This window comes from Phacochoerus africanus, chromosome 1 (assembly GCF_016906955.1).
Source record: "Phacochoerus africanus isolate WHEZ1 chromosome 1, ROS_Pafr_v1, whole genome shotgun sequence".
NCBI lineage: Eukaryota > Metazoa > Chordata > Mammalia > Artiodactyla > Suidae > Phacochoerus > Phacochoerus africanus.
Genome location: NC_062544.1, coordinates 73903773 through 73917715, shown reverse-complemented (window position 1 = coordinate 73917715; position 13943 = coordinate 73903773). Strand labels below are relative to the sequence as shown.

General features: G+C 42.4%; 1 protein-coding gene across 1 annotated transcript in view; it reads left to right on the top strand.

Annotated features, from left to right (window-relative positions):
* The first annotated feature begins 366 nt into the window (after positions 1 to 366).
* The window catches only part of BASP1 (brain abundant membrane attached signal protein 1), a 56561-nt gene continuing 42984 nt past the window's right edge, over positions 367 to 13943 (top strand). Inside the window, exon 1 of the mRNA XM_047767769.1 lies at positions 367 to 492. The gene's annotated coding sequence lies outside the window, so the exon portion shown is untranslated. The remainder of the gene's footprint in view (positions 493 to 13943) is intronic.

Below are 13943 nucleotides of genomic sequence, written 5' to 3'. Positions count from 1 at the left end.
GAGAAAGGGGAGTGTCAGCCGTTTGGATAGGGGAGATGGGGGGACCCGTGATGGAGGGAAGGAGACGTAGGGAGCGCAGGGGGTTGCAGGGGATTCAGAGGAAGGCAGGCGGGGCATCAGGACTGAGCGGAGTCGAGGGGAGGCGGGCGGGGCATCGGGATGGAGGGGAAGGGAGGGGAGCGAGGTGGGCGGAGTGAGCGGGAGGAGGGAGGCTGGGCGGATGGACGCGCGGGGGGAGGGCGCTGGGCAGGAAGGGGAGGGGGAGCGCGAGCGCGAGAAATGCAGAGGCTGCAGCGGCGGCGGCGGCGGCAGTAGCGGCAGCGGCGACGGCGGCGGCGGCAGCGCTCCAACTCGCTACTTGCTCCGGGCTCCGCCGTCGAGCCGGGGAGAGAGCCTCCGCTAGCAGCCAGGCACCCGGCTGGACGACGCCAGCGACCCGGGCCCCTTGGCGGTACCGCGTTCACCCAGGGGCGGCACAGGCACCCAGACCCGGTAAGGAGGCGCGCCCCGGTGGCCCCGCTGCCACCGCGGACCCAGGGTGACGGCCACCCGGGGGCCTCCGTTCCCCTATTGCACCCGCCCCACCCCCGAGGCCCTTTGTTCTCTCTCGGCGTCGCAGCCCCGGGTTGGGGGAAGCGGTGCGGGGCCCGATTAGAGCGCGCTGGATGTGGGGTCCCTTCTTGAAGGCTCCGTCGCACTTCGGGGATGTGGGGTGATGGGGGCCCCGAGGTGGGTGGCTTCAGCCACTCGCAGGGCGGGGGGGGGGATGGGGAGTTGGTGAGCCTGATAAATGGAGCTGGGGGTGGGGGTGGGTAGTGGGAGGGAAGCAGCTAGTTAAGGAGGAAATTGCCGAATGTGAAACCCTTTAACTAAGCCTCGAGTCCCGAAGAGACGTTTTGTGAAGCTGGAGAGAGAGTATCCTCATCGGTACAGTTCACGGCCGGGAAGAAAGCGCTTGGTGCGAGGGGCGCAGCAGCAAAAGATGGAGGGTGGGGGTGGGGTGTGGCGGGAGTAAGGGGGAGAAAAGAATACGGGGAATCTGGTGTGATCGGAAGCAAAGAGGTGGTTTTTTGGTTTAGCAAATGGGCTTCCTTGACCCATGGAACTGAATCTTGACTTGGGGTGACCAAGGAATGCGAGGTTCACAGGACAACACGCTTCCAGAAGCACATCTGAGCAGACTAAAGCCCCAGCCTCGGACGTGGTTGAATTGCCTTGCCATTAACCTGTGGGCCACATCTGAGCATTTAATTTTTTCGAGTATTCGGTTCAGAGAATGCGCTGGGCGCCTCCTCTCGCGGTCCCGGCTGGGAGGGTGTGAGCTTGAACCTGACAGCGCGCGGCCTCTAACCGCCCAGCCCTGCTGTGAGAGAAGGTTTGGGGTTTAGCAGGTTTTGCCTAAAGCGCTAACACTGAAACCCGACCCCCGTCCCCAGCTCCCCCCTCTCGCCCAATCGTCCCCTCTCCTCCAAGAATAAAAATTGCAGAATCCCTGGATCCAAGCGCACACAATGCATGGCTATAAACCGCATTCTTTTCATGAATATTCATCGAACACTTGGCCAGGCTCCTTATCTGCTTCCCTAGAGACATTTCCGTCTTGAAACGAACTCTGAACAGTCTTTGCTGAAATTTTCACCCTGCTGAAATTAGCATAGCGCATACGGGTGCGTTTTTAGTACCACGAACAGGATTGACACCACACCTCAGTCTGCCGTGAGGCGACTAGCAAGTCTGTGGAGGGTTAAAATCAAACACTGGCATTGAGGTGGTCTTCCGGCTTTAAGGGTGTGGATCAACCTTCCGGGGATTACAACCGAGGCTAATAGATCCTCAGTACTGCGGGCAAAATGAATGAATCGGTACTGTAATTACCTATTCCTTTGTCTTGGCCTCGCGCATGCGCTGGAGAGCAGGGTGTGGAGGGCCCCGGCAGCCCCATCTGATCCCTCCATCACCCACCCACCCACTCCCTTCCCAAGCCCTGGAACAAAGGCGTTTGCCCCAAAGGTTCCTTGAAACCCTTGGACCAAATGACAGTCCCCGCCCCGCCCCGTGTTGTGTGTATTTCTCCTTTTCAGGGCTATCTCATCTTTTGCTTTCTTAGTGATTTCAATTGATGAAAAATAAGATTAGCCTTGATGATGAGGGCAAACTGTGGATTACATATTTTTGTAACCTAACCCTGCTCTGTTCCTTTCTGGTACTGTTCATTGTTCTTTTTCCTGTAACATATTGCACTGCGGTGGTGGTGGCTCTTAATTTGCATCAATTAACCATTTGTCTGACAGATTTTTGCTGCTGGCCATTTGAATGCAGGACATCGGTCTCCAAGCCGGCAGTTGGTATTGGCCCCTAGTGCCACTACTTGGAAAAAATTAAGACATTTTGGCGTTTATATGAACAAGATGGCTTACAAAACCTGAGCTGAGAAAATGGTTACCTTGTCAAGATCTCAACCCTGTCTTTTCTCTTGATTCCTAACCTCATTGTTTCATTCGGAATCCCAAAGACAAACTCCATGGAGATGGAAATCCACTGACAGCTGGGGCTGCTGGGGTGAAAATGGTTAAGTTCTTAATTTTTACTAACCAAAAGGAAACATAAAAAGGATCTAAATACTATATTTTCGCAATGGTACGTTATGCTTGAAAGAATTTTATGCTTTAAGTATTCTCAGTACACTCTGGTAAGACAACACGTGTCAGGAAAATGGAAGTCATCCTTTTGTTCTTTTTAATGAAAAATTTGATATATCGTTCTAGTTTAATATATCAGAGTCTTTACTTGGTAGGATAAAGACTTTGGTTACACTCTACTCCATAGTATTGAGTGGGTTTTTTTTTTTTTTTAATGTTTTAGAGGGCTAGATGTAGGTGTCCCCTCCCCTTTCCTTTAGGTTATGTTTTTGAGGAACAGTGGTAATAGAGACCACATACAATAGCAAATATATATCGATGTGCCTCCAATTCAGTGAGTCTTCAGTTATTGAGCAAGATAATTTTCACATTGAATTATAAATGATCAGTTACCTTATCCTTTTATCCAGCTAGCTTTTGGGCAAGCTTTAGCAGGTAGAGAAAATGAGTTGGGCCTTTTGCTAATGTGCGCCAACAGTGGCTATACTACCAGGAGCATCACTGGTGATTCTTTCCTTAACTAGTGCTCTTGCTTTCATTGTGTGGGCAGAAGGGGACCTTTCCTTTCCCTAGACCACCCTAATTTGAGCATCTAATTGGAATGGAAGAGTCTTATAGGCTTTGGTTCCCTATCTTTGGAGTCTTTATAGTCTTCCTAGATTTACTAGAATAAACCACATAATTGTCTAAGATGTGATGTATTCAGTCTCTTTAATTTCTGTCTTTTTTTAAAAAAAAATTCACCTTAAGAACAACTTCAAGCCATTTTCACTCCATGGTCAAGATAAAGTGGCGAATGAAAAACTAAGGTTTAGAGGCAATTTGGTGACTGTAAAATGGATGTCTGTAATAGTCACTGTAGTTTTATAGAAAACTACAAAATCCAAAACCATTTTGAAAGCAATGAAATTGCCATGTGTATACACACACATAATTTATATATATACTCATGCTATAAAAATTGTATTAATGATATGAAACTAGTTGGTGTAGATTTTTTTTTTTATAGTGAGTGCTTCATAGTGGTCTTAGGAAAAACAACGAATTTTCTGTTTTTCTCAGTATGTGTATAGAAGAGAGAGCCCAGCTTGTCCACTAAGATGCTCATTTTCAATTTTTACTGCTGTACCCCTGAAAAGAATAGATTGCATAAAGCATTATAAATTAACATGTTCATTTACAGGCTTAAACAATCACATGAAGCACTACTAAACTTGAAAAGATGTAATAAATAAAGCTTACTAAATAAAAGATTTATAAAGTTGCTCTGCCTTATTTTTATGGTTGCTTGTAAAATTTTGCTTTGAGAAATAGCCAGAAAAGGCCTAACTATTGTTGGTTAAATTGCCTTGAATGTCTTATTCTGTTGAAAGAAATGCTCTGATTTGCTTAGATTATTAACTTTTCCCCACTCATTTTACACCCTCTTTATCAAAAGATTAACATCTTCTTACTGATTGTTTTAGCCGGTAAACTGGAAACAAGGTAATGGCTGATTATATATGACTTGAAATACTCAAGAGAAATGGGTGTGGAATCTCATTTTATCAGGTTTTCTCATCTCACTGAATCCTTTCCATTTATTCTGACTTAAGACATTGGATAGTGCAATCCAATGCGAACTTTCCTCTTCAGCTTAATTATGATGGATTAATATGAGGAAATAACTGAGGTTGTGACTAGCTAGAGTTTTTTTGTTTGTTTTTTTAAGAGAAAATACTCCTAGGGTGTACTGGAAAAGAGAGTCAGTTTGAAAAGTCTCTAGGCGTTGGCTAGGCTACTTTTGGGCAAATTCCTTCAAAACTCTCAATTCAATTGTAAAATCAGAGTAATAGTTCGTAATTTTAGGCTATAAGAAGGACCACAAATATATGTCTGCATAATGCCTAAGTAGAGTGGCTGGCTCTTAGATGCTCTTTGATGTTGCAGTCTGCATTTTCAACACAGTGTGATTGACATTGGTAACTAATTTCTGTATATTGAGCTGTATTTTTGTTCCATGCTGATTAATCAAGACCGCAGGGTTTCGGTGTATTCGGTCAGAAGTAACAAATATTTCAAACCTTATGTAGATACAGATTTGAGATTCTGTGCAACATTTATGGGAATTGGCTTCCAATGTAGATTGAATGAAGCCAGAATGGCCACCCTCACTGCATTTCCCACGGCTGCTTATGTAACTCAAGAGATGGCATTTAAGTTCTTTTGAGAAAATATAGTCGTTGTCTTAACCACAGAAGCTCCCAGCCTGCCAAAGGAAGATTTCTGTTAAATGCCATTTCCTCCACTGCTATTAAGACAGTTATCTAGGTAAGTGTCATATGAGAAAAAATGTCCAGCGAACCCTATCAGAAGTAAAAGATAATCATAGAGATAATCAAATTCTCACTAGGGTATAGTTAAATTGTAACTTTGAAAAGATACAAGCCTAAAAAACAATGTGATTAAACAACATTCTTCCCTCTGCAACTCAGAAATGGGATGATGGGATGTTAGACAATCTCATAGCATATTTTCCTTCTTCTGCATCCTAAGGATTTAAGTAACTTACAAAAATCAAGCTTTCCAAAGGCAGTAGATTTTTTTTTTTTTTGAATGAAACAGGGAAAGCAGGGATTCTTTTGACTAGTCAAGGCCATCAGGGAAGGGAGTTGTGATTGAGCCTGCCTTGAAGTCTAGGAATAAATTCCTAAAGCTTTAGAGATTTAGAAATGGAAGCCATATGTAGGCATAACAGGGACCCAGGTCATAAGGAAACATTTCAAGGTAATGTAAGAAAATGGTGTTCAGTGGGGAAGGCAAAGCATTTACACAATATTTCCTCCTTATCACTCAAGCGCTTTATGAACTTGTTTTTGAATTGATTTGTTATTTTCTTATTCATTTTGGATGGGAGAGAGAGGACTGGACTTCATCGATTTGTTGATTGAACTATAGGTTTCAACCACTGAAAGGAAGTATATTTAGAAAGCCTGTTGTGGAAGGCTAGGTGTGAGCCAGCTTCACTGGATTAAGAATCTTGGTCTTGGCCGTTTACAAGCTGTGTGACCTTTAGCAAATTGGTTAGCTTCTCTGTGCTTCAATTCTCTTCTATAAAATGGGGCTTACTATTTAGTTATTGTAAGGATTAAGTAAAATAGTTGAACACTTTAGGATGATGCCTCACACCACATATTCTGTGCCTTTTTGTGATGCACATTCACTATAAAGTGGTAGAGGACCAGCTTTCTTTACTTCATACTCTATAGCTGTTTAGATGCTTATTTCAAAGGTCATTATTGCAAGACAGGCTGGTGGTGGTACCTTGGACAGGAGTTGGTAGAACATAGATGTCTGTCGTTTAGAAAAATCCTCCAGGTGTAGCTACAATACCTTGATTATGTGGCCAGGACACTAGTACTAGTTTCTTGGAAATCCAAAGTGGGTAGATTTATACAACCCCAGCCTCCATATTGAATTGGTATTTCAATGAAAAACAATATTGTGAAAGCCCTTGGCACTTGGGAGACCTTGAGAGAAAGGCTCACTGTTTTGATATGTGGGAGATGTAGACTCCCCTGGATGACCTTGGGTATAGATGTAATTCATTCATATTCCTGAAATAACCTGGCTTTGTTGTGTCCTGAATCATGGGATGTATTTGTTAGCATTTGAAGTATCGTAGTCATTAGTACAAAGATGGATGCAAACCAATTTAGATATTTAAAATCCTAAGGATACACCAGGTATAGGTTTGCACTTTCCCACATGCCCGCCATCCACACCAGGAGTAAAACAGAAAGAAGCTCCTCTTACTCAGGAATGTAAAGGTATTGTCACCTGTTCACAGAATCTTTGGAAATAATTATTCCCTTGGCAACCTCAGTCCTTGTGGCCTCCTAAAACAAAACAAAACAAAACAAAACAAAACAAACAAACAAACAAAAAACAAAAAAAAACCCAAACCCCCAGAGTTCTTTGGAATTTCAGATATCTGGGACGGATCATCTTGGAATCATGGTTTTACCTTTCAGGCATTTAATTCAGGGATCTGCCTAAGTGATTTGTTTTTGGCTTTCTGGACACTGGGCTTTGCTTGTGAGTGAAGATAAAATTATTCTCATTTTGGCTAAATTACTTTTTAATTTCTTTAAACAGGGTTTTGAATCTTGTGGAATCAGGAGGGAAATTATATTTTTATTTATCGGTCAGATATTCACTATAGGAAAGAGGTTTTGGATAAGGTAATTGTATCATTTAAGAAATTTCCTCCCTGGGAGTTCCCTGGTGGCCTAGTGGTTAGGGATATGGCAATGTCACTGCTGTGGCTCAGTTTGGATCCCAGGCCTGGGAACTTCTGCATGTTGTAGGCGTGGCCAAAAAAAATTTCCTCTTCAGTTTCTTCCTTCCTTTCTTCCTTTGTTTTCCTTAAGTCTGGAGAAGTCAAGGGATGAAATTGGATACTTTTTGACTATTTATTATGTATGTCTTACACTCTAACTGAATTTCATCCCCTCAAGCATATTGCAAGATGTATTTTATCTGAATAAATGAAAACTAGAGGATTAAATAACATACACAGGATCCTATAGGTAATAGAAATTTCTAGAATTTGATTTCATGGCTGACAGCCCTACTCTGCTGGCCAGTGATACTCTATTTCTCATAGGCCTTGGCCATTTTATCTCCTATAGTATGGATACTTGAGGATAAAGTGGATTACTTTCCAATATATTAACATCTTCAATATTCAGTGAGAGTTGTACTAAGTTATTCAATAAAAAATCATTTATCATAGAAGAGATACAGTGTATAATAAGTATTTAATCTGTCAATATATTAAGTGACCACTAGATTAGAAATGCTTCCTGTCATAGTGAGCATGAGTTGACACCCTTAAATTATGATGATGATGGGATGATGGTTGTTCTTTAGGACTATACAGAGCAGATAAAATCAAATTCTATAAATTTCTTTCCTCATTACACTCCACAGGTGGAAGTAATCACTCAAATGCCTTACCTGTAATTCTACTTTTGAATTGCCAATCAGAGATATTAGTCTGCTCTCTTCGAGCTAGGGTTACCTGATTAGAAATAAACCAAGTCCTAAGTTTGTTACCCCATTTTCATTCTGCCTCTTTGCAGGGTTCATTTACAGAAGGTCAGTGACCCCTTTTAAATACAACCTCAGTCCTTTGTAAATACTTGTGTCATTCTAACAGAAGGTCTGAAAGCTGATGACTAAATACTTCTTTTGGAACTCGAAGGGATTTTAGAAGAGTTAGTGGCTTATTCAAGGTCCCATGAACTGGTTAGTGGCTGAGTAGAAACCCAGGTTATTTCCCAATAAGGCCTCACTCCTACCGCTCCCTCCCTTTTGTCTAATTGAGTCAGACTCTTACTCACTGTCTAAAACTGGGGAAAAAAAAAAAAATCCTACTATTCTTTGACTCTGCTACCATGTTTTGAGACTACAACCCTGATCCTGATTCTCCTTGCTGCCCTGTCTCTTCTTTCAGAAAGAGAGAAGCCTTTCTGGCCTTTTAGACACCACATGTGCTCATGGTCTCCTTAACACTGGTTCCTGCTTTATCTGTGCGACATCTCCGCCCACCCGCTGCCCTCTGCTGCTTCTCTCTTTCGTAGTCTTACATTATAGGCATATGGTATCCTTCATATGCCAGAGAATTTACAGCATGCATTACGATAATTTTGGCCATAAAACATTTTAGTGTCATATATTTGTTCTCCTAAACTAAGCAGTGGTGCAGGGTTTAGAGGCTGCAGATGGAGGGTAGGAATTTGCAAAAAAGCCAGTTTGTTTTAGACCAACTTGGAGGCAGATCAAGTGGTCAAGCATGGTGGGTGCCTTGGAATCTCTTGGAAGATCCAGCAGGCACAGTGCCAGCGAGAGGTGATGGACATGAGCTTTTATGCCCATCACTAGAGTTACCTGACTTACTGGTTTGAAAGCTTCATGAAACATGAGGTTTACTCTTTTTTTCTTTAGAATTATCATTTATAGTGCTTGGGCTGATTGAAAAGAGCTGTGTGTTTTTAAAAGAAGTCATTAAAAGATGGAACTTAAGTTGTTAAAACGCTTCATAACGCTTAATATTCAGATGTTTGAAATGGATTTGGGCAATGTCAACTGCTGATGTGAATTTGTGTCTGGAGAAACTGTGATAAGGTTAGTTTTAGATGAGACAGTTTTAACTTCCTGTTTAAACTGATCTATTTGGACATTTTCAAGAAGTAGAGAATAAGCTTTAGGTGAGGTTATGTTTTTTCCCACAGGAAACCTGCAGTGAAAAGTGACTTTGCAGTTTTTGTAGTGCTTTTAATTATTACAGTTTTGCAGGCTCAGAAAAAGGATATATTCCTAAATTAAATGCAAATTAATACCTCCTTTAGGACACCAGTGTGGCTCAGATCCCACGTTGCTGTGGCTGTGGCGTAGGCCAGCAGCTGTAGCTCCGATTTGACCCCTAGCCTGGGAACCTCCATATGCCGTGGTGTGGCCCTAAAAAGCAAAAAAACAAAAAACCCAAAAACCTCCTTTAAGTTTTATGAAGGACTTTAGAGAACAGCTTTTCCTGGTTGAGCTTCCTAAATTACAAGTTTCTTGGATTGCTTGGCAAAGTGATTTTAAAAAGACCCACATCATTTCCCCGTTGACAGCCATTATAAACACCATTGCCGTGCAGACTAATACAATAGCCAAGTTAAATAGTAACAGGATCCGATTGGGGAAATAGTATATGAAAAGGGAAAACAACAGCAACCCTCTAGTAACTATGAGAACATCCGTATTTCTTAAGGACGTAGAGAAAAGAGGTCTCTTTGGAATTGTTGGGACTTTACAGAGTGCTGTTTTAAGCTTCTGAACTTATCGTGGAAACTTTAGGGGCTGTAGGCACATTTGCTGTCTGTGGCCTGTTTCAGTACAGGATAAGAGCATCTGTATTTGCCTTAGGCATGTTTAAGACAGTTGGGGAAAGGGAAATCAGTGACTTAATAGGTGAGGAGATTTCAAATGACTTTCTCCTTTATTCTTCATTCCATCAGGATGGTAAGGGTGAGGTCATGTGACAATTTGGGTATTCACTACAGACTTAAGTGATTAAATGAAGGATTCATTTTCCTAAGGAAGAAATAAAGAATCTCAATTAACAATTAGTGGTGCTCATACCTCTTGGAACGTCTCATGCTCACCCAACCTTGGTGAATACTTGCCTTATTGACCAGAGGTTGTTGTGGCACTAGGTTTCCTTGGTAGCCCTGGTGATCTTTTGTTGAGACCTCAAGCTTTGAATTCCCTTGGGCTCACCCAGCTGGACTTTAGAAACTTTGTTCCAGAACTTTCAGCCATGTGGTTTTCAGACAAACGGTAACAAGTGTTTGTAGCAGTGTCTCCAGAAGGTTATTGATAACAGATGGATAGTTTCCAAGCTCTGTGCTTCATGTGTCTCACGTCTGAATATCACTCTTCTCCTCCATCACTCCAATCTGGTGGTTGGCTAATGAAAAGTTTCGTTGAAAGTTCTGTTGGTGTAAGAGGTAGAACCAATAGCTCACTCCATTTACCCCCACCCTTTCTATTCTAACTGGTTTTATTTCCACCATCTGGAGAGCTTAGCTTTGCTCCCATCTATATCAAAGTCTCCTGGGTGGGTTGGTATGGGGGCCACTATCTTAGGAGAACTCAACTGGCTACAGTTCAGAGAGAAGCAACTACACAATGGGATTATAACCTATGATTTCATTAAGGTTAAGAGTTGTAGTTTTAAATAGGAAAGGAGTTTTATTAATACTTCTAAGCTATGATGTTGAATTTACTATTATGAGTCCTGAGAATGTAACAAAAAATGAAATTTAAAAAACAGAATTTATGGGAGTTCCTGTTGTAGCTCAGCAGGTGACAAATCTGATGAGTATCCATGAGAATGTGGGTTTGATCCCTGGCCTTGCTCAGTGGGTTAAGGATCCAGAGTTACCCCAAGCTGCAGCATAGGTCACTGGAGGGGGTGGCTTGTAGCCCACGGTGCTGTCATTGTGGCTGTGGTGTAGCCTGGCAGCTACAGCTCTGATTAGACCCCTAGCCTGGTAACTTCCATGTACTGCAGGTGTGGCCCTGAAAGGAAAACAAACAAACAAAACAACAAAAAAATGGAATTTGAATGTCTACAAACTTCACCTCTCCGTGCTTCACCTGCCCCTACGACCTTGTTAATCAGTCTTTCCTGCTTCCTGCACTTTGTGCTTTAAACTTTGATGTTGTCAATAGTAACATTCTTTGACTGTCTCCTTATTTTCGGCAATAGGAATATGCCCGTGTTACCTCTTATTACCATGGTAGGGGGAGAAGTGGTGATTGGAGGAAGCACTTGACAAGTTAGGATTTGTCCCAGATTAGGATTTGTGCTCCCGCTGACCTCCTTTAACCTGCCTTCTTTCAGACCAAGAGCTGCTACTTGCATGACTCTTTCTGGTATTGATCCCCGTGGCCAGGCATGCCACCTAAGGAGGATCCTTTGTCGTTTCTGCAGTAAGTTAGCCAAGAATTCCAGATAAAAGGTAAAGTCCAAAATGAAGTAACACTACAAAAAGTGTTATTGCTGTTTCTAAGGGGAGTGGAAAACAACAACAACGACAACAAAAAAACCCCATCTCAAGCCAGTTTTAAGTTGGGCATGATTCCTGTTGGAAGAGGGTGTGATCTGGGGGAAATATGTCTAAAAATCAAACACCTGCCCCCAAGCCCTTTAGGGTATTGAGACAGAAACATATAATGCAGTTAATGTTAGCAGCACACAGCTTGGCAATCCGGCAGGCCCTGACATGTTAGCCATTGTTTGCATAGTTTACCTGGTAGAGAAAATAACTGCTAGAATAAATGCCTTAGGTCACTAATATGCAGCATGGTTAGTGTGAGGTTTAAGTGGCTAGGGATGAATTTCATTGAAATCTGATTCTGATAATGCACTTAATTACCACCCTGCCTAATTAAAAAACAGCTCCATCATCGAGTTCCCATTGTGGTGCAGTGGAAACGAATCCCACTAGGAACCACAATGTTACGGATTCGATCCCTGGCCTCGCTCAATGGGTTAAGGTTCCCATGTTTCGGTGGCTGTGGTGTAGGCAGGCAGCTACAGCTCCGATTTGACCCCTGACCTGGGAACTTCCATATGCCGTGGGTGCAGCCCTTAAAAAAACAAAAACCAACCAAACAAACAAAAAAACAGTCTCATCTTGAGAGAGGGAGATGCGCTTGAGAGCAATAGCATTTCTTACTTCATACTAAGTTTTGTAAAACATCCTTCTGAAAAGGAGGAAATGGCTGTACTTGAGGGAAATTTCAGCTAGGTACTTTTGCAGCCACAAGTCTGGATGGAGCGAGGGGTACGTCATTTCTTTCTGTTCCTAAGAGTGTCTGATTCCCCTTGTGTGGGCAGGATTTAATACGTTGCAGGAAGCAAAATGGCATTGTTCTGGATCAGTAGTCAATAACCTCCTTTCTAAGCCCCAATGCCTCCTCCTCCTAGCGTTTTCAGGGGAGCAAAGGAGACTAGAACCTGAGGAAGAAGGGGAGGGAGAGGAGAGCAGAGATGCTCACACAGTAATAGGAATGGTAGAGACAAGGATGCTTTGTTCCTGGCTTGTAGTCTGCTAGGGCTCCCCTATCAGAATACCCCAGACTGGGAGGCTGGAACTTCAAAATCAAGGTGACAGGTTTGATTTCCCCTGAGGTCTCTCTCCCTGGCTTGTAGGTAGCCACCTTCTTGCTGTGTCCTCAAGGGTCTTCCTCTAAAGAAGGGTCTTCTTCTTTATGTCCTAATTCCTTTTATACAAGGTCATCACTTCTATTGGATTAACCACCTTGATGACCTCATTTTAACTTAATTTACCTTATAAAGGCTCTCTCTCTAAATACAGTCCCATTTTGAAGTACTGGAAATTTGAGTATGTCAAAACATAGGAATTTGGAGGGATACAGCTCAGCTTTTAACAGATCACGTTTCATATTAGGAAAGCTGGTTTATAGTGAAGAACATTCGAACGAATCCCCTTACGATGTTCTCTGCCCTCAGGAAGAGTGTAGAGGGTAGGATCAGCTGTGGTGTAATCTTCATGAATCCAGCCTAAGTAGTGTCTTCTTTTGACACCATGAGATGCAGAGAAGTTAATTTCCTTAAGATTCACCTCACTAGAAAAGGTAGAACCTATGTGGGAGGCAAAGCCCATTTCTGTGGCTCCCTTATAGTGGGATGGCAAAGGATATATGCAGGTACCTACCATTCCCTCTGTTGTGCTCATGATGGACGTGGTGGATACGTGGATGAGGTCTTAGAATCCTTCCTAACAGTGTTCTAGGCAGTTGCCACCAATCAGTAGGCATTAATAAGTGGTGAAACCTATTTTTTCCTTCTAGCATGACATTATCGTGCTTTCCCTCTGCTTGAAGGCTTTCCTTTTTGGTTTTCTCTATACCCAAATATGGCAGGAGTGAATAAAGAAAGAGAGAAGAAGTTATTTAGTCCCTGTTATGTAAAGCACTAGCCAGTCTTGAGTAAATTAAAATAGGCTTATTCTGGGAAAGCCCATTTAAAAATCTACCAGTAGTGGCCTTGGTAAAGAGCCTCTCCTACTCTAGATGGAAGGGTAGACCAGATGGCAAGGCCAGTTTAAAATCCTATTCTAGCATCCATGCTTATTAGGAAGGATTTACCCGCACAGTATCTTACTATGGGGCAGGTTTTATTGGATGGAGACTTGAAGGCATTGGAAGATACAGGCTTTAAGCAAAGGTGGTTAGAATGGTTGGAGTTTTGGTAATTTTCTATACAGTGGGACACTAAGGATGGGAAGTTAGTGTCAGGAGTCACATGAGGGCTTTGATGAAAATACAAGACAAGGCTAATGGATTTTGGGGCCTTTCCAAGTAATAAAATAAGTAGTGATACTGAAGGGGATTCTTTGAGGGGCATTCTCAACAAATGTGGATGTGGTTATGTTTTCATTTGACTCTTTGAGAGCCTCTTTTTCAGAAAGCAGTTTACAACTTTTGAAAGAGCCCTGTCACTTGACTCAAACATTGCCTTTCTGTTTCAAGCTTTAGGTCACATCATGTTAACTATGGCAATAAAAATATTATCTCATTAGTCCATGGTCTAATTGAATACAGTAGTTCAGTTTGATGATGCTAGATGAACCACAAGCCCTAAACTCATTGAAATTTGGTACTATTTAACACCTTTCATAAAAAATGTCACTGGTGAATTATTTTCTGCATAAAACCTGCAATGTAGGTTACTGTAGA